We start from the raw sequence: 25,865 nt of genomic DNA on the forward strand, positions 1-25,865 counted from the left end.
GGGTTACCAATCTCCTGGCAGCTCCAGGTTTGGGTCCCATGACTCAGTGTAGAGGAGGTTATCTTCCCAATAGACCTTATGGCTATCAGTGATATCCCCATTCTGCTGTTTGACAGCTTGCTGTCTTAAACCCTCTAGTGTGGGACAGATCTGCTGTGCCACACTCAGCTCTTCCCTGGCAGGCCCCCCTGCACCCAAAAGTTCAGCAGTGTCTGCTGCTAGCTCATCTGGTGTAGGTTCGGAACAGGGAGATGATTCCTTTTCCTCAAAAGGGGAATCTTCTGCAGAGGGAGAGATAGTGGGCAAGGATTTACCCTTTCTACCCCTAGCGTTTGGGAGCACTTGGTCCATTGTTCCAGGATCCAAGCTTCCATGTCCTCTTTGTTTCTGGGCCTGGGCCCTTGTGAGAGCAAAGATATGCCCTGGAATGCCCAGCATTGCTGCATGAGCCTCCAACTCCACTTCAGCCCAAGCTGATGTCTCCAAATCATTGCCTAGTAAGCAGTCTACAGGTAAATCAGTGGCTACCACAACTTTCTTTGGACCAGTTTCCCCCGCCCCCAGTTGAGATTCACAACAACCATGGGGTGGCTAAGAGTGTTGTTATAAGCATCAGTCACTTGGTACTGCTGACCAAGTAGGTGTTAATCAGGGTGAACCAGTTTCTCAATCACCATAGTGACACTGGTTCCTGTATCCCTGTAGGCCTCAACCTCAACACCATTTATTAGGGAAAGTTGCTTGTACTTACCCATATTAAGGGGACAAGCAACCAAGGTGGCAAAGTCAATACCACCATCAGAGACTAAAACAGCCTCTGTTGTCTCCCTAGCAAGACCAACCCCAACTACATTAGCAATGGTGAGCCCAGCTACACCCTTTGATTGGCTATTTGTAGTAGACTTCCCACCACAATTGCTATTACTAGGGGCACTAGAGGACGCAGTTGGGGTTGTGGTAGTGGGAGCCTTGGTGTTTTTCTTTGGACAAGTGGAATCACTTGCCCAATGGCCTTTACTCTTACATAAATAACACCATGGCTTCTTTTGATTGTTAGAAGAGGATTTGGCCCCACCTCCCCCCGAGGATGTTTGTGGGCCTGATGAAGACTAAGAATGCTTTTTATCTTTGTCCCCACTCTAGTCAGAAGACTTACGATCCTTCTTCTTGCCATCCTTGTCACCACCTGTATGAACTTTTCTGTTCACTCTTGTTCTGACCCATTTGTCTGCCTTCTTTCCCAATTCTTGGGGAGAGGTCAGATCTGAGTCTACCAAGTACTGATGTAACAAGTCAGACACACAATTATTCAAAATATGCTCTCTCAAAATAAGATTATATAGGCTTTCATAGTCAGTCACCTTACTGCCATGTAACCATCCCTCCACGGCCTTCACTGAACAGTCTACAAAGTCTGTCCAGTCTTGAGAGGACTCTTTTCTGGCATCTCTGAATGTTATCCTGTATTGTTCAGTGGTTAAGCCAAATCCATCTAAGAGTGTATCTTTCAAAACTTTGTAGTTGTTGGCATCACTTTCTCTGATAGTACGGAGCCTATCCCTACCCTTGCCAGTGAAAGATAGCCACAAGATAGCAGCCCACTGTCTCTGAGGGACCAACTGTACCATACAGGCCCTCTCAAGTGCAGCAAACCACTTGTTTATGTCATCCCCCTCCTTGTAAGGGGGGGGAAATCTTGTGCAGGTTTCTTGAATCTTGTTCTCTTACAGGATTACTATTAAGAGCACTGCTGCTGCCACCATGGGGAACTAACCCCAACTTCTGTCTTTCCCTCTCTACATCTAGAGACTCCCTGTCTAAGGCCAACTGCTGCTGTCTCAGCTTCAGTCTGCCCTCTTCCAACCTCAGCTTTCTGAGTTCTCTGTCTAGGGTATTATCCTCAGGGTGAGAGGCTTGGGAATTCTGAGGCTCAGAGGTAATGTGGGAATTGACAGAAGTGGACTTGTCTCTAACTGGCTGGACCCTAGTTACCTGGCTTTTTTGAGTGAAAGGTGCCCTACTAATGTGTGACCCCCCATCCCACTACCAGCTTCACTAAGTGGCCTGTTAGCTGACAGGTCTTTGGATGATCCCTCCCCAGAGACCTCAGGGCCCTCCCCTGATTCTTCCTGGGTACCTTCCTCCTCTACCTCCTGTTCCTGCGATGGGCCAGACTGGTTCCGGTCACTTTCTAGGAGAATGCTAAGGAAAGGATCTTTGGTAGGGTTCTTACCAATGCTTAAACCTCTTTCTATGCAGACACCCCTCAAACTTTTAAAGTTTAAACTACCATAAGTAGCCTGGACAACTTTGGGAGTGGCCTCTACTACAGACATAGTTGCAAAAAAGAGTTTTAGGATAGAGAGAAAAAAGTTTAGAAACCTTTAAAGAAAAGAGAAAAACTTTTTCAAACTTTTCAAAACTTTTTTGAAACTTTTAGAAAGTTTTTAGAAAGAGAGTTAGACTGTTTAGGTTAACTGTGTATATTTTTTTAGTATTTGGAATATGTTTTTCTTATGAAAAGCACCAATGACAAAGTGGTAAAGCAGTTACAAGTACTTATCCCACCACTGCACCACCAATGTAGGAAGCTGGCTTGGCTTATCGTGGGTACCTGATGGTACTTACACCTTGTGCCAGGTCCAGTTATCCCTTATTAGTAGATTAGTAGTGTTCTAGCAGCTTAAGCTGATAGAGGTAGCTATAGCAGAGCAGCTTAGGCTGAACTAGGAGGCATGCAAAGCTCCTACTATACCACTGATATCATATAACACTATATCATAAGAATCACAATACTCAGAGTTACTAAAAATAAAGGTACTTTATTTTAGTGACATTGTGCCAAAAATATCTCAGAATATATACTACCTTAGGAGGTAAGTAAAATAAACAAAATATACACACAAACCAACATCAGGTAAGTAAACAGTTAGAAAAGTAGTGGAAACACTGTAGAATACAATAGGATGCAATAGGTCTAGGGGCAACACAAACCATATCCTAAGAAAGTGGAATGCGAACCACAAATGGACCCCTAGGCTAATGTAGTGTGTAGAGGGTCGCTGGGAGTGTAAGAAAACACTAAGAGTGTCCAAGATACCCCACCCCAAGACCCTGAAAAGTAGGAGTAATGTGATAGTACTTCCCCAGAAAACACACTAAAGTTGTGATAGGAGATTCTGCAAAGACCACAACAGACTGCAAAGCACTGAAGACGGATTCCTGGACCTGAGGACCTGTGAAGGAAGGGGACCTAGTCCAAGAGTCACGAAAGTATCCGGGGGGGGGCAGGAACCCACTAAACCCCGGATAAAGGTGCAAAATGGCTGCCTCCGGATGGAAGAAGCTGAAGATTTTGCAACAACGAAAGATGCCAGGAACCTCTCCTTTGTGTAGAAGATGTCCCACGGAGTACTGGAGGATGCAGCATTGTTTCTTTGGAGAAAGACCGCAAACAAGCCTTGCTAGCTGCAAAGGTCGAGGTTGAAGAAGAAGAGTGCTGCCTGGGCCCAGGAAGGATCAGGAGGTTGCCACTTGGAAGAGGAGACAGAGGGGGCCCTCAGAACAACTGAGAGCCCATGCACAAGAAGGCAGTATCTGCAGAAGTACTTGAACATGGGTTCAAGAAAACTGAGCACGGCGGTTGTCTCAATACTACAAAAGAGGGTTCCACGAAGCCGGTGGTCAACTCAGCGAGTTGAGCAATGCAGGACGGGGTGCCGGGGACCTAGGCTAGTATGTGCACAAGGGCACAGAAGCCCTAGCAGCCGCAGTTCACGCAGAACACAGGATTACTGTCTGGAGAGGGGAGGCAAGGACTTACCTTCTCCAAATTTGGACAGTTCGACCACTGGACAGTCTGGGTCACTTTGGTCCACCACCTGTGTTCCAGGGGCAAAGCTCATCAGGATGAGAGGGATCCCAGAGTACCGGTGACGCTGACGTTTGGTGCCTGCTGGAGCAGGGGGAAGATTCCGTCGACCCACAGGAGATTTCTTCGTGGCTTCCAGTGCAGTGTGATGGCAGACAGCCCCCGGAGCACGTATCACCAGGAAACAGTCGAGAAAGCTGGTAGGATTAGGCGCTATAGTGTCGCTGGTAGTCTTCTGTTAGGGTTTGTGCACAGCAAAGAGCATGTCCCCTCTCACTGCACTAGTGGGTTCTGTAATAGCTCCCTTTTAAACTTACTATTGAAAGCCTTTCTTGTTATCTCACCTTCCCCCCCCCCTAGGCTTCTGTGTATGTTGTTTAATGTGCTGTTTTGTTTACACATTGGGCCTTGCTTTTACCAAGGCTTCTTTAAAACACTCCTCTCTAGGCCATGTGTTAATTTAACTCATTTGCATAATAACTGAAACTCTGCACACCTTTCAAGAACATGTGCAGCATGTGAGGACCACACCCAGCTCTTCAAACCACACCCAGCTCTGCACACCTTTCAAGAACATGTGCAGCATGTGAGGACCACACCCAGCCCTGTCTATAAAAGGCAGCCCCCGAGCCTCACCCAGTGCTTGTGCTCGTCTACCTCCCGCTTACCTGAGGACAGATCCCACGGCGCTGGCACTCCTGCTCTCTACAGACTTTCATTGGCTTCAATGGGCGCAGCTGCTGGCTCTTCCTTCTTCCTGTTTCCGGTTCCTCCTTGCCTTAGCCTCTCTCCTACAAGCAACCTGCAAAAGAGAAAGAAGACAAGGTTAGAGTGATCAGTATCTCTTGCCAGCAACAAGTAAGTGCAAAACTTTTATTACCTGAAAGAACTTTGACAACAATTTCTGGATTCGTGTATAGACAATTTGAAACAAGATACCTTCCACGAACATTGTGATTCAAACTCTTTGTTACAAGAATACTTTGCGGAACTTTGTGAAGCAAACATTTTTTTTTTTATGGAACTTTTAAGAATCGAACCGTGGAAACCATTAACAGCAAGGCAAACAGTAAATCAAGGACTTGCACAAATTACATGCTGTATTTTGACGTAAAAGTACAGTATTTGTTTTATAAAAGATTCTGGAAATATGGGAAAAGTGAGTCTGCTATTGGGAATTTAGGCTTTAGTTATATTAAGATGAATGTTTGATATTGGTAATTCTGATAACGGTATTTGTTTAATGTTTTAGAAGCTTTAGAGTAATAGAAAGCACATCCCAGAGCAGTAACACATTCCAAACCTGGAAACTAGAGACCAGGATCCAAGAGGTACTTTTAGAAGAAAATTTCTAATAAATAAAGGGATAGTCAGGAACCCAGTTAGGAATAGGTTGTACTTATCTGTTCTTTGTTTATGTTTCATTAGGCACCAGTTTCTACAAAAGTCAGAGAGGGCCGCAGATTTGTGCAGCACTTCAACAGTGGAAACGCAAGAACGGTGTTGTCTCTTTATTTTATTTTATCCACTTCCCCCCTTCCCTTGAGCTTCTGTTCTTAGTGCACTGTTTTAAAAACTAGTGTGCTGGAACAAGCAGTTTCAGGGTGGGGTCGGATTGTCTTCAACCTCCATCAGAACTGAACAAGGACTCAGGTGAGCTGGGCTTTGACAGAAGCACAAGCCTTAAAAAAAAAAAAAAACAGTTCTGGTGGACGATGAATATCGGGGAAGAAATAGAGGGCATTGACGTCACGGATATGGCGCAGGCCCTAAATGAGGACTTGGCTCATAATGAATCAGTGTCTGGCATCTTGCAACATATGCAAGAGGAAATAGAGAGATTAAAGATGGAGCATACCTCTTTAAAACAGGATTTAAGCAGGTATACATTTAGGGTATCTCAGGGGAACACAGCTTTTACGCCTTTGTTTAAAACCTCCTCAGAGACAGGGGCGCCACAAAACATACAACTTTGCCTCCCCCAGTTGAGGTCACTGTTAATGTTCCTAATGCTGTGCCCTTAGCAGCACCTGAACGTTTTCATGGAGATAGTAACAAATTCCATATTTTTATCAATCAATGTCAATTACACTTCGTTTGTAAGCCACAACAGTTCCCTACTGATGCTACGAAAGTGGCATTCGTCTTGTCTTATTTGGGTGGCACAGCAGCCAATTGGTCAATTCCTCTCGTGGAGAGAGATGATCCCATCCTCCATAATTGGAATCAATTTAAACGTACCATGACCAGCCTTTTTGCAAAACACACTTTCATGCAGGCAAGTGATAATGAGCTTTTAAATCTTAAACAAGGTAACAAGGATTTATTGACCTATCTCACTAGTTTTAATCGTTTACTCACCGAGACACAGTGGCCTGAAGAAAAGCGTGTCTCCCTTTTCTATAAAGGTTTGAGAGACGAGTTAAAAGACACGCTGGCTCATATCGTTGATTTGCCAGAAGACTATTCGGACTTTGTAGATTTAGTTGTGAAATTAGAACATAGACTAGGAGAAAGAAAGGGAGATAAATACAAACTGGAATCACGGTTAACTTTTATTAGACACGAGAAGAAAGACCCAGATAATAAACTCCCTGAACCTGAGCCTATGCAAATAGGGACACTCAGAGGTCCACTCACATCAGAGGAAAAAGAAAGAAGGAGAAAACTTCAATTATGTTTATATTGTGGAAGGGCAGGTCACTTTGCCAGAGAATGTCCAGTAAAGCCTAAAAATCCACGAAAGGGTGCTGTTTCCTCCACCTCCTCAACTGAATCGGGAAACGATTAAGCTCGACAAGGGGAGAGGTTACTTGTTCGAGAAAACATCTTAATCAAACCTCTAATGCTGCAGCCTTCATGGTACCGCACATACCTAGACATTTCATAATTCAGGTCGTTTTAATTGTTACTACCCAAGTGAGGCATTCTCTCCCTGTCCTACTGGACTCAGGCGCGACAGGAAATTTTGTGGATAATAAGTTAGCTGAAAACTTAGGACTTCCTATGTGCCTAAAGTCTTGTCCAGAAGCAGTATGTGCAGTGGATGGGTCAGAATTGACCTCTGGATTAATCACAAAACAAACAAGTCCACTTGTTATGGTCTGTCAGAACGGGCACACAGAGGTGATTAGCTTTGATCTGATAGATACTCCTAATTTTGGTTTGATTCTCGGGGTACCCTGGTTAACAACTCATAACCCAAAAATTGATTGGGTGAATAGAACTGTTACTTTGGATTCCTCTTTCTGTAGAACCAATTGCTATCAAGAAGCAGGTACAGAACAGAGCACAGTATTACACTGTGCTAGTGTTACACAAGATGAACCAAGTCTCCCTCCTGAATATTCTGACTTTAAAGACGTCTTTGATCCAGTAAAGGCTAGTGTGCTGCCCCCACATAGGTCTTATGACTGTCGTATAGATCTTATCCCAGGGGCCCCTTTACCTAATAACAGAGTATATGCTTTGACTGACGAAGAAACCAAATACTTAAGAACCTACCTAGATGACCTACTACAGTCTGGGTTCATCCGTCATTCCACATCTCCGGTGTCATCTCCACTCTTTTTTATCCCGAAGCCGGATAAATCCCTGCGCGCGTGTATCGATTATAGAGGACTAAATAAGGCTACAATAAAGAATAAATATCCTCTTCCTCTAATACCTGTGTTGTTGGATCAATTAAGACATTCTACTGTATACACTAAACTAGATCTGCGGGGAGCTTACCACCTGGTCCGAGTAAAAGAGGGGGATGAGTGGAAGACAGCTTTCAAGACAAAGTTTGGTTTATTTGAGTACACAGTAATGCCCTTTGGGTTATGTAATGCCCCTGCGGCGTTTCAGTTCTTTATAAATGAGGTCCTACACGAATTCCTGGACGTTTGTGTCATAGTATACATAGACGACATCCTCATTTACTCTAAGAACTCAGAATAACATACCCAACGTGTTCGTGCAGTATTATCAAAGTTAAAAGAAAATCATCTTTTTGCTAAGTTAGAAAAGTGTACTTTTAATGTCAGCAAGGTGGACTTTTTAGGATACTGCCTGTCATCTCAAGGAATAACTATGGATGTAAAGAAAATCAGTGCTATTGCTGATTGGCCAGAACCATCCTCTGTAAAAGATATTCAGAAATTTCTGGGTTTCGCCAATTTTTATAGGAGGTTTATTGCACATTTTGCAGACATTGCGGCCCCAATAACTACCTTGTTGCGGAAAGGGCAACGATTTCTTTGGACTGATGAGGCGGCACACGCCTTTCAACTCCTAAAACAAAAGTTCACTTCAGCCCCAATTCTGAAACATCCTGATCCTGACTTGCCTTTTTTTGTTGAAGCGGATGCTTCACAAGTAGCTTTAGGAGGAGTTCTCTCTCAACGAGATGCAGTAGATGGCCAATTACATCCTATAGCCTTCTATTCCAAAAAGTTATTACCAGCTGAACAAAATTACACTGTGGCTGAAAGGGAACTACTAGCTATCAAATTAGCCTTTTCAGAATGGAGGCACCATTTAATGGGAGCCAAGTACCCAGTTACAATCTTTTCTGACCATAGGAACCTACAGTTTTTTGGATCACTTAAAGCACTAACACCACGTCAGATGCGCTGGTTAAATTTTTTTAGCACATTTGACTTTGTAATAACCTATAGACCTGGTGCACAAAAAATTCAATCTGATGTGTTATCTAGATACGGACATACTTCAGACATGAAACAAGATAAAATAGGAGAACCCATTATTCCTCCCCAAAAGTTTTTGGCACCAGTACAACAGAAGGATTTCATCACAGATCTATATAATGCACACATGCAAATAGCACCTCAGGATTGGTTAAAGGATTCCCATAACACAATACAACGAGGTTTATTGTATCACGACAACATGCTGTTAGTGCCCACCTCTGAATTACAAACACAGGTGATAATTTGGCATCACGCCTCACCGTTGGCAGGTCATCCTGGTTGGGTAAAAACCCTGGAAAATGTGCAAAAACACTTTTGGTGGGACACTATAAGAAAGGACATTAAGCAATTTGTCACTACCTGTCCAATTTGTGTAAGACATAAATCTTCTCATAAGGCCCCTGACGGCTTGTTAATACCAATGCCAACACCCAAACAACCTTGGCACACTGTGAGCGTAGACTTTATTGTAGGTTTACCACCTGTAAAATCTTTCACAACAGTGTTGGTTATAGTGGATTTTTTATCTAAAATGGCACATTTTGTACCATTACGGAAATTACCCACGGCGGCAGAATTTGCCGATATTTTTATAAGGGAAATTGTGCGTTTACATGGTTTGCAAAGCAAAGTGGTGTCAGACCGAGGGAGCCAGTTCAACTCTAAATTTTGGAAAAAATTATGTAAAAAACTGAAAATAGATGTGGCATTATCCACTGCTTTCCACCCAGAGACAGATGGACAGACTGAACGACTGAACCAAACCTTACTTCAAACGCTACGTTATTTATTGGCTGATTATTCTAGTGAATGGTTGGAAGCTCTCCCTGTAGCGGAGTTTGTTTATAATAATACTGAGCATTCAGCTCTACTTTGCTCACCATTCTATTTCTTGCAGGGGTATCATCCAAGAGCTATACCCATTTTGTTAGAAGATTCTCTGTTACCTACAGTAACGGATAGACTAACGAGGTTAGGTGACATACAAGACAAAGCCAGGAAACATTTATTAAAGTACAAGGAAAGCATGAAAAGACAAGCAGACAAACACAGATCTGAGGCCCCAATGTATAAAATCGGTGACAAGGTATGGCTCTCCACAAAGAACCTAAACATAGAGGGATCCCGAAAGCTGCAACCACGTTTCATTGGACCCTTTAGTATAACTGCCATAGTAAACCCGGTAACAGTAAAATTAGATTTACCAAAAGAATATCCAGTACATACTACATTCCATGTGTCCTTGCTTAAGCCGTACAATCCAAAAACCCGACCTGAACCACCACCTCCACCCATACCAATTAAGGGAAATCTAGAATATGAAGTGAAAAGCATAAAAGACTCAAAAAGAATTAGTGGACGTCTGTTTTATTTAGTAGAATGGAAAGGATATGATGAATCTGAGAATTCATGGGAACCAGCATCATATGTACATGCCCCACAGCTGATTAGACGGTTTTATTTAAAAAAATCCAGGAAAACCCCGTCCTGTAGGAGGGCCTTTGAGGGGGGCAACTGTTAGGGTTTGTGCACAGCAAAGAGCATGTCCCCTCTCACTGCACTAGTGGGTTCTGTAATAGCTCCCTTTTAAACTTACTATTGAAAGCCTTTCTTGTTATCTCACCTTCCCCCCCCCCCCAGGCTTCTGTGTATGTTGTTTAATGTGCTGTTTTGTTTACACATTGGGCCTTGCTTTTACCAAGGCTTCTTTAAAACACTCCTCTCTAGGCCATGTGTTAATTTAACTCATTTGCATAATAACTGAAACTCTGCACACCTTTCAAGAACATGTGCAGCATGTGAGGACCACACCCAGCTCTTCAAACCACACCCAGCTCTGCACACCTTTCAAGAACATGTGCAGCATGTGAGGACCACACCCAGCCCTGTCTATAAAAGGCAGCCCCGAGCCTCACCCAGTGCTTGTGCTCGTCTACCTCCCGCTTACCTGAGGACAGATCCCTCGGCGCTGGCACTCCTGCTCTCTACAGACTTTCATTGGCTTCAATGGGAGCAGCTGCTGGCTCTTCCTTCTTCCTGTTTCCGGTTCCTCCTTGCCTTAGCCTCTCTCCTACAAGCAACCTGCAAAAGAGAAAGAAGACAAGGTTAGACTGATCAGTATGTCTTGCCAGCAACAAGTAAGTGCAAAACTTTTATTACCTGAAAGAACTTTGACAACAACTTCTGGATTCGTGTATAGACAATTTGAAACAAGATACCTTCCACCAACATTGTGATTCAAACTCTTTGTTACAAGAATACTTTGCGGAACTTTGTGAAGCAAACATTTTTTTTTTTATGGAACTTTTAAGAATCGAACCGTGGAAACCATTAACAGCAAGGCAAACAGTAAATGAAGGACTTGCACAAATTACATGCTGTATTTTGACGTAGAAGTACAGTATTTGTTTTATAAAAGATTCTGGAAATATGGGAAAAGTGAGTCTGCTATTGGGAATTTAGGCTTTAGTTATATTAAGATGAATGTTTGATATTGGTAATTCTGATAACGGTATTTGTTTAATGTTTTAGAAGCTTTAGAGTAATAGAAAGCACATCCCAGAGCAGTAACACATTCCAAACCTGGAAACTAGAGACCAGGATCCAAGAGGTACTTTTAGAAGAAAATTTCTAATAAATAAAGGGATAGTCAGGAACCCATTTAGGAATAGGTTGTACTTATCTGTTCTTTGTTTATGTTTCATTAGGCACCAGTTTCTACAAAAGTCAGAGAGGGCCGCAGATTTGTGCAGCACTTCAACAGTGGAAATGCAAGAACGGTGTTGTCTCTTTATTTTATTTTATCCACTTCCCCCCTTCCCTTGAGCTTCTGTTCTTAGTGCACTGTTTTAAAAACTAGTGTGCTGGAACAAGCAGTTTCAGGGTGGGGTCGGATTGTCTTCAACCTCCATCAGAACTGAACAAGGACTCAGGTGAGCTGGGCTTTGACATCTTCTTGCTACTTTGTTGCAGTTTTGCCGACGTCCTGGAGCAGTCAGCGGTCGATCCTTGGCAGAAGTCGAAGAGGGAGATGCAGAGGAACTCTGGTGTATTCTTACAAGTCGTTATCTGAGGCAAAGCCCACAGGAGAGACCCTAAATAGCCCTCAGAGGAGGATTGGCCACCTAGTGAGGTAAGCGCCTATCAGGAGGGGTCTCTGACGTCACCTGCTGGCACTGGCCACTCGAAGACCTCCATTTTCCCCTCACACCTCTGGATTCAAGATGGCAGAGGTCTGGGGTACACTGGAGGAGCTCTGGGCACCACCCCTGGGGTGGTGATGGACAGGGGAGTCTTCACTCCCCTTTCCTTTGTCCAGTTTCACGCCAGAGAAGGGACTGGGGATTCGCTGAACCGGTGTAGACTGGCTTTTGCAAGCAGGGCACAATCCGCGCCCTTCAAAGCATTTCCAGAGGCTGGGAGAGGCTACTCCTCCCCAGCCCTTAACACCTATTTCCAAAGGGAGAGGGTGTAACACCCTCTCTCTGAGGAAATCCTTGGTTCTGCCCTTCTGGGACTGGGCTGCCCAGACCCCAGGAGGGCAGAACCCTGTCTGTGGGGTGGCAGCAGTGGTAGCTGCAGTGAAAACCCCAGAGAGCTGGTTTGGCAGTACCCGGGGTCCATGCCAGAGCCCCGGGGATGCATGGGATTGGCACCCCAATACCAGATTTGGCATGGGGGGACAATTCCATGATCTTAGACACGTTACATGGCCATATTCGGAGTTACCATTGTGAAGCTACATATAGGTGTTGACCTATATGTAGTACACGCGTGTAATGGTGTCCCCGCACTCACAAAGTCCGGGATAATTGCCCTGAACTATGTGGGGGCACCTTGGCTAGTGCCAGGGTGCCCTCACACTTAGTAACTTTGCACCTAACCTTCACTAAGTGAAGGTTAGACAAATAGGTGACTTATAAGTTACTTAAGTGCAGTGTAAAATGGCTGTGAAATGATATGTGCTTTATTTCACTCAGGCTGCAGTGGCAGTCCTGTGTAAGATTTGTCTGAGCTCCCTATGGGTGGCAAAAGAAATGCTGCAGCCCATAGGGATCTACTGGAACCCCAATGCCCTGGGTACCTAGGTACCATATACTAGGGAATTATAAGGGTGTTCCAGTGTGCCAATTAGAATTGGTGAAAATGGTCACTAGCCTATAGTGACAATTTTAAAGGCCGAGAGAGCATAAGCATTGAGTTTCTGGTTAGCAGAGCCTCAATAGCAGAGCCTCACTACACAGATACACACATTCAGGCCACAACTATGAGCACTGGGGTCCTGGCTAGCAGGATCCCAGTGAGACAGGCAGAAACAAACTTACATGCATGTGAAAAATGGGGGTAACATGCCAGGCAAGATGGTACTTTCCTACACAGTGGCCAGTAGGTTCCCCACTCGGCTGTGCCCCATTTCCTTTGCCTTCCGGTGCTGATGGTGAAAAACAGAAAGACAAGTATGTTCATCACAGTCATAAGATCACACTTCCACCATAGAGTAAACATAAGTCTCACTACATACTGTACACCAACACCCCCCAGTAGTGCGGTTTAAGTGCCAACATCATGTCACAACAAAAAGTAGATTCCTCCATATAAACATTGTTACACACCTGCTAAGCAAGCTAACTGACACCTACAATACCAAGAATCAAGTTGACCAATCACACTGACCATACCATGACATAGTGACTTTGACACATAATACAGGTCATTTATACACAACAACATAGTCAAGCACTGTATTGAAATTAAGTATGTTTGACCACTGACTTTGTGTTTCACCACTGTGCATATTAGTTGTTCAATGTTCACCAGTAGCACATTACATTTTGTGTTTAGTTTAGCTGCCTATTGGCTTCAACGTGGCATTAGACATTACATTCTGTATTCAGTTTAGCTGCCTAATGGCTTTAACGTGGCATTAGACATTACATTTTGTATTCAGTTTAGCTGCCTTTTGGCTTTATCGTGGCATTAGACATTGCAGTTGAGACATTGCAGATGAGCTGTGTTTTTCCACATGGTAAACTAAGCTTGTGTTTTTCATATTTTCTCTCTCCGACCACGATAGCATGATAAGGAAGCGCGTATTTTGTGTTTTTCTCTAGTGCGGTCTTGGGAGAGACAGCCTTGAAAACTTGGCCAACTTTCTACACTTGTTTCTTCCAACTCTGACCTACAGTAGCCAGCATGTTTTGAATGTCATAAAAGGTGTCCCTGGGCAGCAGTGAGGGGAATTTTCCGAGACTTCAGTCAGGAGTGGACATCAACTGCCTGACCTGTCCCGTGAGGGTGGAAAATCTCTTTCTCGCAGTTGAACAGGGGTCATCAACTTGCTGGCATAAGAAAGATGAAGAGCAGTGATAGGACCTACAGTGATGAATTCTAACTTTTATTCTTTGCTTTGAAGTTTTGCTATAATAGAATCACATATATTTAGTGTGTACATTACAATTGAGAATCACTTTGATATATTTTCCTTTCATTGCTGTGACTATTTTTAAATGTGTGCCTCCAACCTACTAATCTCCTCACTCAGGAACCTCGTGGCGAAGTAATAATAAATGTCTTCTTTAAACTAAGAAGTGCATTCCAGAGATTTTTTGCCAGCTCGGTCATTAGTGAAAGCAAAACAAGCACCAATAAAACAGTAGTTTAGGAATGTCAATTTGCTTCCCACTAATCAAAAACACATACTCAACACATACAAATATCTTACTCTCATGTAAAATACCAGGCAATGACACATGTTGTAAAGCAAAGGCAAGCAAGCCTAGTGTAGAGAAGCCATAATGTCTTCATTTCACATAGTTACAACCATACACCATGGGCATATGGAAACCAGTAACAACTCACATTCCCAGTCACCCCAATTTTAGGTTAAGGAGTCAGAACACATGGGACACACACATCTACCAATAGTTATGTATCAAGGATTGAAATTACAATGTGGATCAAGTCATTCAGCTCATTGGCCTACTGCAAACAAACCTTATCAGTCAAGTAAGGACAAAGTAAGCTCTGACCTATGTTCTACACACAACCACAAGATGTCTGAAAAACTGCATCCTACATATGCCCTACTATACTGTGCAGAAAGATGACAATCAGAATTACGTGATCCTGCAATTAGTCCATCAATAGGCCACTGGCTGAGTGGAAACATCACCACACACACATCAGACATGGCAAGCCTTACATCTGTTTGTGTGGGATCCTCAGAGCCAAAGTACATGTGTTGCTAACATGACAGGTACACCTACCATGATGCAAGCCACAGGCCTAGAAACACTTATAATACAACTTACACAAGTATGTAAACTTTCACACCTGCAACACATAGGTCGTTGCCAACATTAGGTTCCCAAACAGTCACATCCTTCATAGCAACAGCAAGCAGACATAACTATTTCCAATGTTGATTCATGACTAAACCTTTCCATTGATATATAATGTTGACATAAATAGGTCAGTAATTTAACTGTGAATATGCTTTTATTGCCTATGAATCTTACCTAGTACAGTATGCCCAAGGGCAAAGCAGTGTGGCCACTTCCCACTAACAGAACATTAGCAAGGTAGTAAAATTCCTATTCTCTGATACCAATGTATGTGTGCCCATTGAAATGTTGCAACACCTCAATGGTATCCAACATGCATGTTGTTTCCTCTGATGAGACTCCACATATGTCTATTTGCATCCCTCACTTACTAAGGGGGATAACCTTGTAACAGGTGTGAAGTTAACCTTTTATGTGATGTGCCATGTCAGGTCGACATCACAGCCTCACATTCTGCTGTCACTTATCAGAAAGCATTAGAAAACTCTATTTTGCATATGGACAGGAATCTTGAGACATTTCAGAGGACAGAAATCAAGGACCTTCACAACTTACCACCATGTCACTGGGAGGATTGACCACAAACATAAGTTAGGTCTGTACCAAACCCCTTGTGGTTCCTGTGCTGCCTTCATCCACCAACTCAGGATGGGCCACCTCCAAAATGCAGGCTATTAGGGGCATCATGGCCCAATGGGCACCCCGTCCTCGTTGGAAGGACATCCCCAGCTGGGTCTCTGGGGTCTTCCGGGACCAGCGTCACAGGTACTCCCACCTCTTCTGACAGTAGGCGCTTTGCCAGCTGTGGACCCCCAGGGTCCAAATTTCTTGGCGATGGCACGCCAGATCCCCTTCTTCTGATGGGCATTGACCTGGAAGCATGACATAGACAAAATACAGAATGTCATGTCTACATGTTTCATATTAATACAGGCAGGGTAACTAACTAGTAAGTACAACTAGCCAAACACTGAGGTGGTCATTCTGACTTTAGCGGTCTTTACGGAAGACCGCCTTGTAGCGGCCACCGAAAGACAGCCAGTGATAGCGTTCTGAAGACCGCTGCATTACGAGTCACCAACTCAACTCCGCCAAAAAGTTTACCCAAAAAATGACACCGTCGGCCAAATAGACAGTGTGACGGAGGCATCTGCACCACCAGCACCACCACGCCGAGAACATCCCGCCTGCCAAATAACGAATCACAAATCTGTGCCACGGTCTCAACACAGCACTATTCCATTGGGGTCCTCAGCGGGAAAAAAGGCACCTCCACCAGAACACTTCACCACATTGGACAATACCATTACCTCACACCTGAGATACATACACACACCTGACCTCAGCACTACAAAACACACCCCCACATATACCCAGAACCCTTTACACCCAGAAACTTTGTGAGAGCGAGACAAGAGCACACTGAAAGGAGGCAATGCACCTAGATATCACAGGCACCATCACAATAAATCCACTTCACACAACACACCACTGCACACAAAAACCACAAATCACACGCACATACCATTACCTAAACTCACACCAACAAATAGCACACCCAGCATCTCTGTACAACACCCCCTCACCCACAACACAACCACAATGGCACCACAAAAAAAACAGGTTCACAGACAAGGAGCTGAGGGTAATGATTGATGAAATCGTTAGAGTGGAGCTGCAACTGTGTGGAGCACAGGTCCAGCAAACATCCATTGCCATGTAAAATGACTTATGGCAGAGGATAGTCATCAGTGTGAACGTTGTGGGGAACCATCCACGCACAAGGGAGGACATTAGGAAGAGGTGGAACGACGTACTGGGGAAGGTACACGCCATGGCTTCCAGGTAGCAAATCGCCATTATGAGGACTGATGGTGGGCCCCCAATACCTCCCCCAGAATTGTTATCGTGGGAGGAGAAGGTCTTGGCTATCCTACACCCAGAAGGGCTGACAGGAATACCTAGTGGACTGGACACTGTGGAATGCTGGTGCCAGTAAAATGGCTGTGAAATAACGTGGACGTTATTTCACTCAGGCTGCAGTGGCAGGCCTGTGTAAGAATTGTCAGAGCTCCCTATGGGTGGCAAAAGAAATGCTGCAGCCCATAGGGATCTCCTGGAACCCCAATACCCTGGGTACCTCAGTACCATATACTAGGGAATTATAAGGGTGTTCCAGTAAGCCAATGTAAATTGGTAAAAATGGTCACTAGCCTGACAGTGACAATTTGGAAAGAAATGAGAGAGCATAACCACTGAGGTTCTGATTAGCAGAGCCTCAGTGAGACAGTTAGTCACTACACAGGTAACACATTCAGGCACACTTATGAGCACTGGGGCCCTGGGTTACCAGGGTCCCAGTGACACATACAACTAAAACAACATATATACAGTGAAAAATGGGGGTAACATGCCAGGCAAGATGGTACTTTCCTACACAACCCCCCCCCAAACGAAGGACAATAAGACTAGCCATGACCTGATGAGTCTTCATTGTCTAAGTGGAAATATCTGGAGAGTCCATCTGCATTGGAGTGGCTACTCCCAGGTCTATGTTCCACTGTATAGTCCATTCCCTGTAGGGATATGGACCACCTCAACAATTTAGGATTTTCACCTTTCATTTGTTTTAGCCAAAGTAGAGGTTTGTGGTCTGTCTGAACAATGAAGTGAGTGCCAAACAGGTATGGCCTCAACTTCTTCAGAGCCCAGACCACAGAAAGGCCTCCCTCTCAATGGCAGACCAACGCTTTTCTCTAGGGGTCAACCTTCTACTAATAAAAGCAACAGGTTGATCCTGGCCCTCAGAATTAAGTTGTGATAGGACTGCCCCTACTCCTAATTCAGATGCATCAGTTTGGACATAGAATTTTTTAGAGTAACAAGGGCTTTTCAGGACAGGTGCAGAGCACATGGCCTGCTTCAGCTCCTCAAAAGCTTTCTGACAGCTTGCTGTCCATAATACCTTTTTAGGCATTTTCTTGGATGTGAGGTCATTAAGAGGGGCTGCAATGGAGCCATAGTTCTTAATGAACCTCCTGTAATACCCAGTGAGGCCTAGGAAGGCTCTCACCTGAGTCTGAGTGGTAGGGGGAACCCAATCAATAATAGTTTGGATTTTCCCCTGCAGTGGTGCAATCTGTTCCCCACCAACAAGGTGTCCCAGATAAACCACCTTACCCTGCCCTATCTGGCACTTTGAAGCCTTGATAGTGAGGCCTGCCTTTTGCAGAGCCTCCAAAACTTTCCATAGGTGGACCAGGTGATCATCCCAGCTGGAGCTAAAGACAGCTATATCGTCCAAATATGCTGCACTGAAAGCTTCCAGCCCTTGCAGGACTGTGTTCACCAACCTCTGAAAAGTGGCAGGTGCATTTTTCAAACCAAAAGGCATTACAGTAAACTGGTAATGTCCTCCAATGGTAGAAAATGCAGTCTTAGGTTTAGCATCTTCTGATAATTTGATCTGCCAATACCCTGCAGTCAAATCAAAAGTGCTTAGATACTTGGCAGATGCCAGTGTATCTATGAGCTCATCTGCCCTGGGTATAGGGTGAGCATCAGTTTTGGTTACCAAGTTGAGACCTCTATAGTCTACACAAAACCGCATTTCCTTCTTTCCATCTTTAGAATTGGGTTTTGGTACCAGTACCACAGGAGAAGCCCATGGACTGTCAGAGTGCTCAACCACTCCTAGTTCCAACATTTTCTGAACTTCTTGCTTTATGCAGTCCCTGACATGGTCAGGCTGCCTATAGATCTTACTTTTGACAGGTAAACTGTCTCCAGTATCTATAGTGTGCTCACACCAAGAAGTGGTGCCTGGCACAGTAGAGAAGAGTTCTGAAAATTGATCTAGGAGATTTATGCAATTATCTTTCTGCTCAGCAGTAAGACAATCAGCCAAAACTACACCTTCCACAAGAGCATCTTGTTCTGTGGAAGAGAAGAGATCAGGTAGAGGATCACTGTCTTCTTCCTGTCCCTCATCAGTTGCCATGAGCAGGGTGAGATCAGCCCTGTCATAGTAGGGTTTCAGGCGGTTGACATGGAGCACCCTAAGGGGACTCCTGGCAGTGCCTAAGTCAACCAAGTAGGTGACTTCACCCTTCTTTTCAACAATTGTGTGGGGTCCACTCCATTTATCTTGGAGTGCTCTTGGGGCCACAGGCTCCAAGACCCACACTTTCTGCCCTGGTTGGTACTGAACCAAAACAGCCTTCTGATCATGCCATTGCTTCTGGAGCTCTTGACTGGCCTGAAGGTTTTTACTGGCCTTTTTCATGTACTCAGCCATCCTTGATCTGAGGCCAAGTACATAATCCACAATATCCTGCTTAGGAGCTTTTAAAGGTTGTTCCCAACCCACCTTTACAAGTGTGAGTGGACCCCTAACAGGGTGTCCAAAAAGAAGTTCAAAGGGGCTGAAGCCCACTCCTTTCTGGGGTACCTCCCTGTAGGCAAAAAGGAGGCATGGTAGAAGGATATCCCATCTCCTACGGAGTTTTTCAGGGAGACCCATAATCATGCCTTTGAGAGTTTTATTAAATCTCTCCACCAGTCCATTTGTTTGTGGATGATAGGGTGTTGTGAACTTGTACGTTACACCACACTCCTTCCACATGGCTTTTAAGTATGCAGACATGAAATTGCTTCCTCTGTCTGATACTACTTCCTTTGGGAAGCCCACCCTGGAAAATATTCCCAGGAGGGCCTTTGCCACTGCAGGTGCTGTAGTGGTCCTTAAAGGAATTGCTTCAGGATATCTTGTGGCATGGTCCACTACCACTAAGATAAACCTATTGCCTGAAGCAGTAGGAGGGTCAAGGGGGCCAACTATGTCAACCCCTACCCTTTCAAAGGGAACCCCAACCACAGGCAGTGGGATAAGGGGTGCCTTTGGGGTGCCACCTGTCTTGCCACTGGCTTGACAGGTTTCACAGGACTTACAAAATTCCTTTGTGTCCTCAGACATCCTAGGCCAATGAAACAGGGGAACAAGCCTGTCCCAAGTTTTCATTTGTCCTAGATGCCCAGCTAAGGGAATGTCATGTGCCAGTGTTAGGAGGAACTTTCTGTACTCCTGAGGAATCACTAATCTCCTGGCAGCTCCAGGTTTAGGATCCCTATGCTCAGTGTACAAGAGGTTGTCCTCCCAGTTAACTCTGTGAGAGTCACTGACATCCCCACTAGCCTGTTTGACAGCTTGCTGTCTGAGACCCTCTAATGTGGGACAGGTTTGCTGTGCCACACTCAGCTCCTCCCTGGCAGGGCCCCCTTCACCCAAAAGCTCAGCAGTGTCTGCTTCCAGCTCCTCTGGTGTAGGTTCTGCACAGGGAGGGAATTCTTCTTCCTCAGAAGTAGAATCCACTGTAGAGGGAGGGATAGTAGGAAGTGGTTTGCTTCTACTAGCCCTAGCTTTAGGGAGCACTTGGTCCATTGTTCCAGGATCCAAGCTTCCCTGTCCTTTTTGCTTTTTGGCCTGAGCCCTTGTCAAAGCAAAAATATGCCCTGGGATGCCCAGCATTGCTGCATGGGCCTCCAACTCCACATCTGACCAAGCTGATGTCTCCAAATCATTCCCTAATAGACAGTCTACAGGTAAATCTGAAGCTACCACAACTTTCTTTGGACCAGTTACCCCCCCCAGTTGAGATTTACAACAGCCATGGGGTGGCTTTGTGTTATGTTGTGAGCATCGGTTACTTGGTACTGGTGTCCAAGTATGTGTTGTTCAGGGTGCACCAGTTTCTCAATCACCATTGTGACACTGGCACCTGTGTCCCTGTAGGCCTGGACCTCAACACCATTTATTAGGGTTAGTTGCTTGTACTTCTCCAAGTTATGGGGGCAAGCAACCAAAGTGGCTAAATCAATAGCCCCTTCAGAGACTAAAGTAGCCTCTGTGGTCTCCCTAATCAGACCAACCCCAACTAAATTACCAAAAGTGAGCCCAGCTACTCCCTTGGATTGGCTATTAGTAGGTTTGCTCCCACCACTACTGCTATTAGTAGGGACACTAGGTGTAGCAGTAGGGGTTGTAGTGGTAGGAGCTGTGGTGCCTTTCTTTGGACAACTGGGATCTGTTGTCCAATGGCCTTTTATTTTACATAAATAGCACCATGGTTTCTTTTCCTTGTTCTGATTAAAGGAGGATTTGGACCCACCACCCCCACCAGAGTGTTTTTGTGGGCCTGATGAAGACTCATTTTTAGATTTGTCCCCACCCTTGTCAGAAGACTTACCATCCTTCTTTTTGTTGCCATCTTTGTCACCCCCTGTATGAACTTTTCTGTTCACTCTTGTTCTGACCCATTTGTCTGCCTTCTTTCCCAATTCTTGGGGAGAGGTCAGATCAGAGTCCACCAAGTACTGGTGCAACAAATCAGACACACAATTGTTAAGAATATGCTCTCTCAGGATTAAGTTATACAGGCTGTCATAATCAGTAACTTTACTGCCATGTAACCACCCCTCCAAGGCCTTCACTGCCTGGTCAATGAAATCAACCCAGTCTTGTGAAGACTCCTTTTTGGTCTCTCTGAACTTTATCCTGTACTGTTCAGTGGTTAAGCCATAACCATCCAGGAGTGCATTCTTAAGAACTTGGAAATTATTAGCATCATTTTCTTTCACAGTAAGGAGCCTATCCCTACCTTTTCCACTAAATGATAGCCATAGGATAGCAGCCCACTGCCTTTGAGGGACATCCTGTACAACACAGGCCCTCTCAAGTGCAGCAAACCACTTGTTAATGTCATCCCCCTCCTTATAAGGGGGAACTATCTTGTGCAGATTCCTGGAATCATGCTCTTTTGCAGGATGACTATGGGGAATACTGCTGCTGCCACCATGGGTATCTAAACCCAACTTCTGTCTTTCCTTCTCTAATTCAAAAGACTGTCTATCCAAATCCAGCTGTTGCTTTTTAAGCTTCAGTCTGGTTTGTTCCACCCTCAACTTATTGAGTTCCCTCTCTAACATTCTGTCATCAGGGTTGGTGGGAGGGACATTTCTAGAAACAGAGCTATGATGGGAATGAACAGAAGGAGACCTGTCCCTTACAGGGGCCACCCTAACAGCTTGGTTTACAGAAACATTACTACCAGTATGGTGAGAATATATGCCTTTGCTATGATGTGAGACAACACTATTTATTTGGTGTGGCTCATCATCATTACCATCTATGCTAGATTGTCTAGTAATGGGCAGGCTAGGAAGTTTCTTTCCTGAATCTTTTCCTGGGGGAGTCCCTGAATCAGATTGAGAACTATTAGGTACTTTTTCAACAGATGGGGCACCTATGGCCTTATCCTGTTCTCTAAGCATGTTAAGTAACAGTTCCAAGGAAGGATTCTTCCCTACACTCAAACCTCTCTCTATACAGAGACTCCTTGCTCTTTTCCAGCTAAGGTTGTCATATGCAAGTTTGGACAGATCAACACTTTGGCCTGTGCCAGACATTTTTTAGAGAGAGTTAAAGTGATAGAAAAAGAGAAAAAAGTTTTCAGAACTTTTTGGAAAGACAGAAAAAACTTTTGAAACTTTTAAGAACTTTTTGAAAGTTTAGAAGTACTTTTCAGCACTTAGAAAAGAGTGAAAAGAGGAAATGCAAAACTTTTTGGCTATGTGTATATACACTGACCTTGTTTTGTATATTTTTCTCTTATGAAAAGTACAATGACAAGAGTGGTAAGTAGTCTCAAGCACTTATCCCACCACTGCACAACCAATGTAGGAGGCTGGACTGGCTTGTAGTGAGTACCAAGGGGTACTTGCACCTTGCACCAGGCCCAGTTATCCCTTATTCGTGTATAGGGTGTCTAGCAGCTTAGGCTGATAGATAATGGTAGCTTAGCAGAGCAGCTTAGGCTGAACTAGGAGACGTGTGAAGCTACTACAGTACCACTTAGTGTCATATGCACAATATCATAAGAAAACACAATACACAGTTATACTAAAAATAAAGGTACTTTATTTTTATGACAATATGCCAAAGTATCTTAGAGTGTACCCTCAGTGAGAGGATAGGAAATATACACAAGATATATATACACAATAGCAAAAATATGCAGTATAGTCTTAGAAAACAGTGCAAACAATGTATAGTTACAATAGGATGCAATGGGGAAACATAGGGATAGGGGCAACACAAACCATATACTCCAAAAGTGGAATGCGAACCACGAATGGACCCCAAACCTATGTGACCTTGTAGAGGGTCGCTGGGACTATTAGAAAATAGTGAGAGTTAGAAAAATAACCCTCCCCAAGACCCTGAAAAGTGAGTGCAAAGTGCACTAAAGTTCCCCTAGGGACAAAGAAGTCGTGTTAGAGGAATAATGCAGGAAAGACACAAACCAGCAATGCAACAACTGTGGATTTCCAATCTAGGGTACCTGTGGAACAAGGGGACCAAGTCCAAAAGTCACAAGCAAGTCGGAGATGGGCAGATGCCCAGGAAATGCCAGCTGCGGGTGCAAAGAAGCTTCAACTGGACAGAAGAAGCTGAGGTTTCTGCAGGAACGAAAAGGGCTAGAGACTTCCCCTTTGGTGGACGGATCCATCTCGCCTTGGAGAGTCGTGCAGAAGTGTTTTCCCGCCGGAAGGATGCCAACAAGCCTTGCTAGTTGCAAATCGTGCGTTTAGCGTTTTTGGACGCTGCCGGGGCCCAGGAGGGACCAGGAGGTCGCAAATTAGACCTGAAGAGAGAGGGGACGTCGAGCAAGACAAAGAGCCCTCACCGAAGCAGGTAGCACCCGGAGAAGTGCCAGAAACAGGCACTACAAAGATGCGTGAAACGGTGCTCGCCGAAGTTGCACAAAGGAGTCCCACGTCGCCGCAGACCAACTTAGAAAGTCGTGCAATGCAGGTTAGAGTGCTGTGGACCCAGGCTTGGCTGTGCACAAAGGATTTCCGCCGGAAGTGCACAGGGGCCGGAGTAGCTGCAAAGTCGCGGTTCCCAGCAATGCAGCCCAGCGAGGTGAGGCAAGGACTTACCTCCACCAAACTTGGGCTGAAGAGTCACTGGACTGTGGGGGTAACTTGGACAGAGTCGCTGGATTCAAGGGACCTCGCTCGTCGTGCTGAGAGGAGACCCAAGGGACCGGTGATGCAGCTTTTTGGTGCCTGCGGTTGCAGGGGGAAGATTCCGTCGACCCACGGGAGATTTCTTCGGAGCTTCTGGTGCAGAGAGGAGGCAGGCTACCCCCACAGCATGCACAAGCAGGAAAACAGTCGAGAAGGCGGCAGGATCAGCGTTACAGAGTTGCAGTAGTCGTCTTTGCAACTATGTTGCACGTTTGCAGGCTTCCAGCGCGGTCAGCGGTCGTTTCCTTATCAGAAGGTGAAGAGAGAGATGCAGAGGAACTCGGATGAGCTCTTGCATTCGTTATCTAAAGTTTCCCCAGAGACAGAGACCCTAAATAGCCAGAAAAGAGGGTTTGGCTACCTAGGAGAGAGGATAGGCTACTAACACCTGAAGGAGCCTATCAGCAGGAGTCTCTGACGTCACCTGGTGGCACTGGCCTGTGTAAGAATTGTCAGAGCTCCCTATGGGTGGCAAAAGAAATGCTGCAGCCCATAGGGATCTCCTGGAACCCCAATACCCTGGGTACCTCAGTACCATATACTAGGGAATTATAAGGGTGTTCCAGTAAGCCAATGTAAATTGGTAAAAATGGTCACTAGCCTGTCAGTGACAATTTGGAAAGAAATGAGAGAGCATAACCACTGAGGTTCTGATTAGCAGAGCCTCAGTGAGACAGTTAGTCACTACACAGGTAACACATTCAGGCACACTTATGAGCACTGGGGCCCTGGGTTACCAGGGTCCCAGTGACACATACAACTAAAACAACATATATACAGTGAAAAATGGGGGTAACATGCCAGGCAAGATGGTACTTTCCTACAAGCGTCACAATGGTAACTCCGAACATGGCCATGTAACATGTCTAAGATGATGGAATTGTCACCCCAATGCCATCCTGGCATTGGGGAGACAATTCCATGATCCCCCGGGTCTCTAGCACAGACCCGGGTCCTGCCAAACTACCTTTCCCGGGGTTTCACTGCAGCTGCTGCTGCTGCTAACCCCTCAGACAGGTTTCTGCCCTCCTGGGGTCCAGCCAGGCCTTGCCCAGGAAGGCAGAACAAAGGACTTCCTCAGAGAGAGGGTGTTACACCCTCTCCCTTTGGAAAAAGGTGTCAGGGCTGGGGAGGAGTAGCCTCCCCCAGCCTCTGGAAATGCTTTGATGGGCACAGATGGTGCCCATCTCTGCATAAGCCAGTGTTCACCGGTTCAGGGATCCCCCAGCCCTGCTCTGGCGCGAAACTGGACAAAGGAAAGGGGAGTGACCACTCCCCTGACCTGCACCTCCCAGGGGAGGTGCCCAGAGCTCCTCCAGTGTGCTCCAGACCTCTGCCATCTTGGAAACAGAGGTGCTGCTGGCACACTGGATTGCTCTGAGTTGCCAGTGCCAGCAGGTGACGTCAGAGACTCCTCCTGATAGGCTCTTACCTGTGTTGCTAGCCTATCCTCCTTCCTAGGTAGCCAAACCTCCTTTTCTGGCTATTTAGGGTCTCTGCTTTGGGGAATTCTTTAGATAATGAATGCAAGAGCTCATCAGAGTTCCTCTGCATCTCTCTCTTCACCTTCTGCCAAGGAATCGGCCGCTGACTGCTCAGGACTCCTGCAAAACCGCAACAAAGTAGCAAAGACGACTACTGCAACCTTGTATTGCTGATCCTGCCGCCTTCTCGACTGTTTTCCTGGTGGTGCATGCTGTGGGGGTAGTCTGCCTCCTCTCTGCACTAGAAGCTCCGAAGAAATCTCCCGTGGGTCAACTGAATCTTCCCCCTGCAACCGCAGGCAACAAAAGACTGCATCACCGATCCTCTAGGTCCCCTCTCAGCACGATGAGCGTGGTCCCTGGACCTCAGCAACTCTGTCCA

Source organism: Pleurodeles waltl, chromosome 2_1 (genome assembly GCF_031143425.1).
Source record: "Pleurodeles waltl isolate 20211129_DDA chromosome 2_1, aPleWal1.hap1.20221129, whole genome shotgun sequence".
Taxonomy (NCBI): Eukaryota; Metazoa; Chordata; class Amphibia; order Caudata; family Salamandridae; genus Pleurodeles; species Pleurodeles waltl.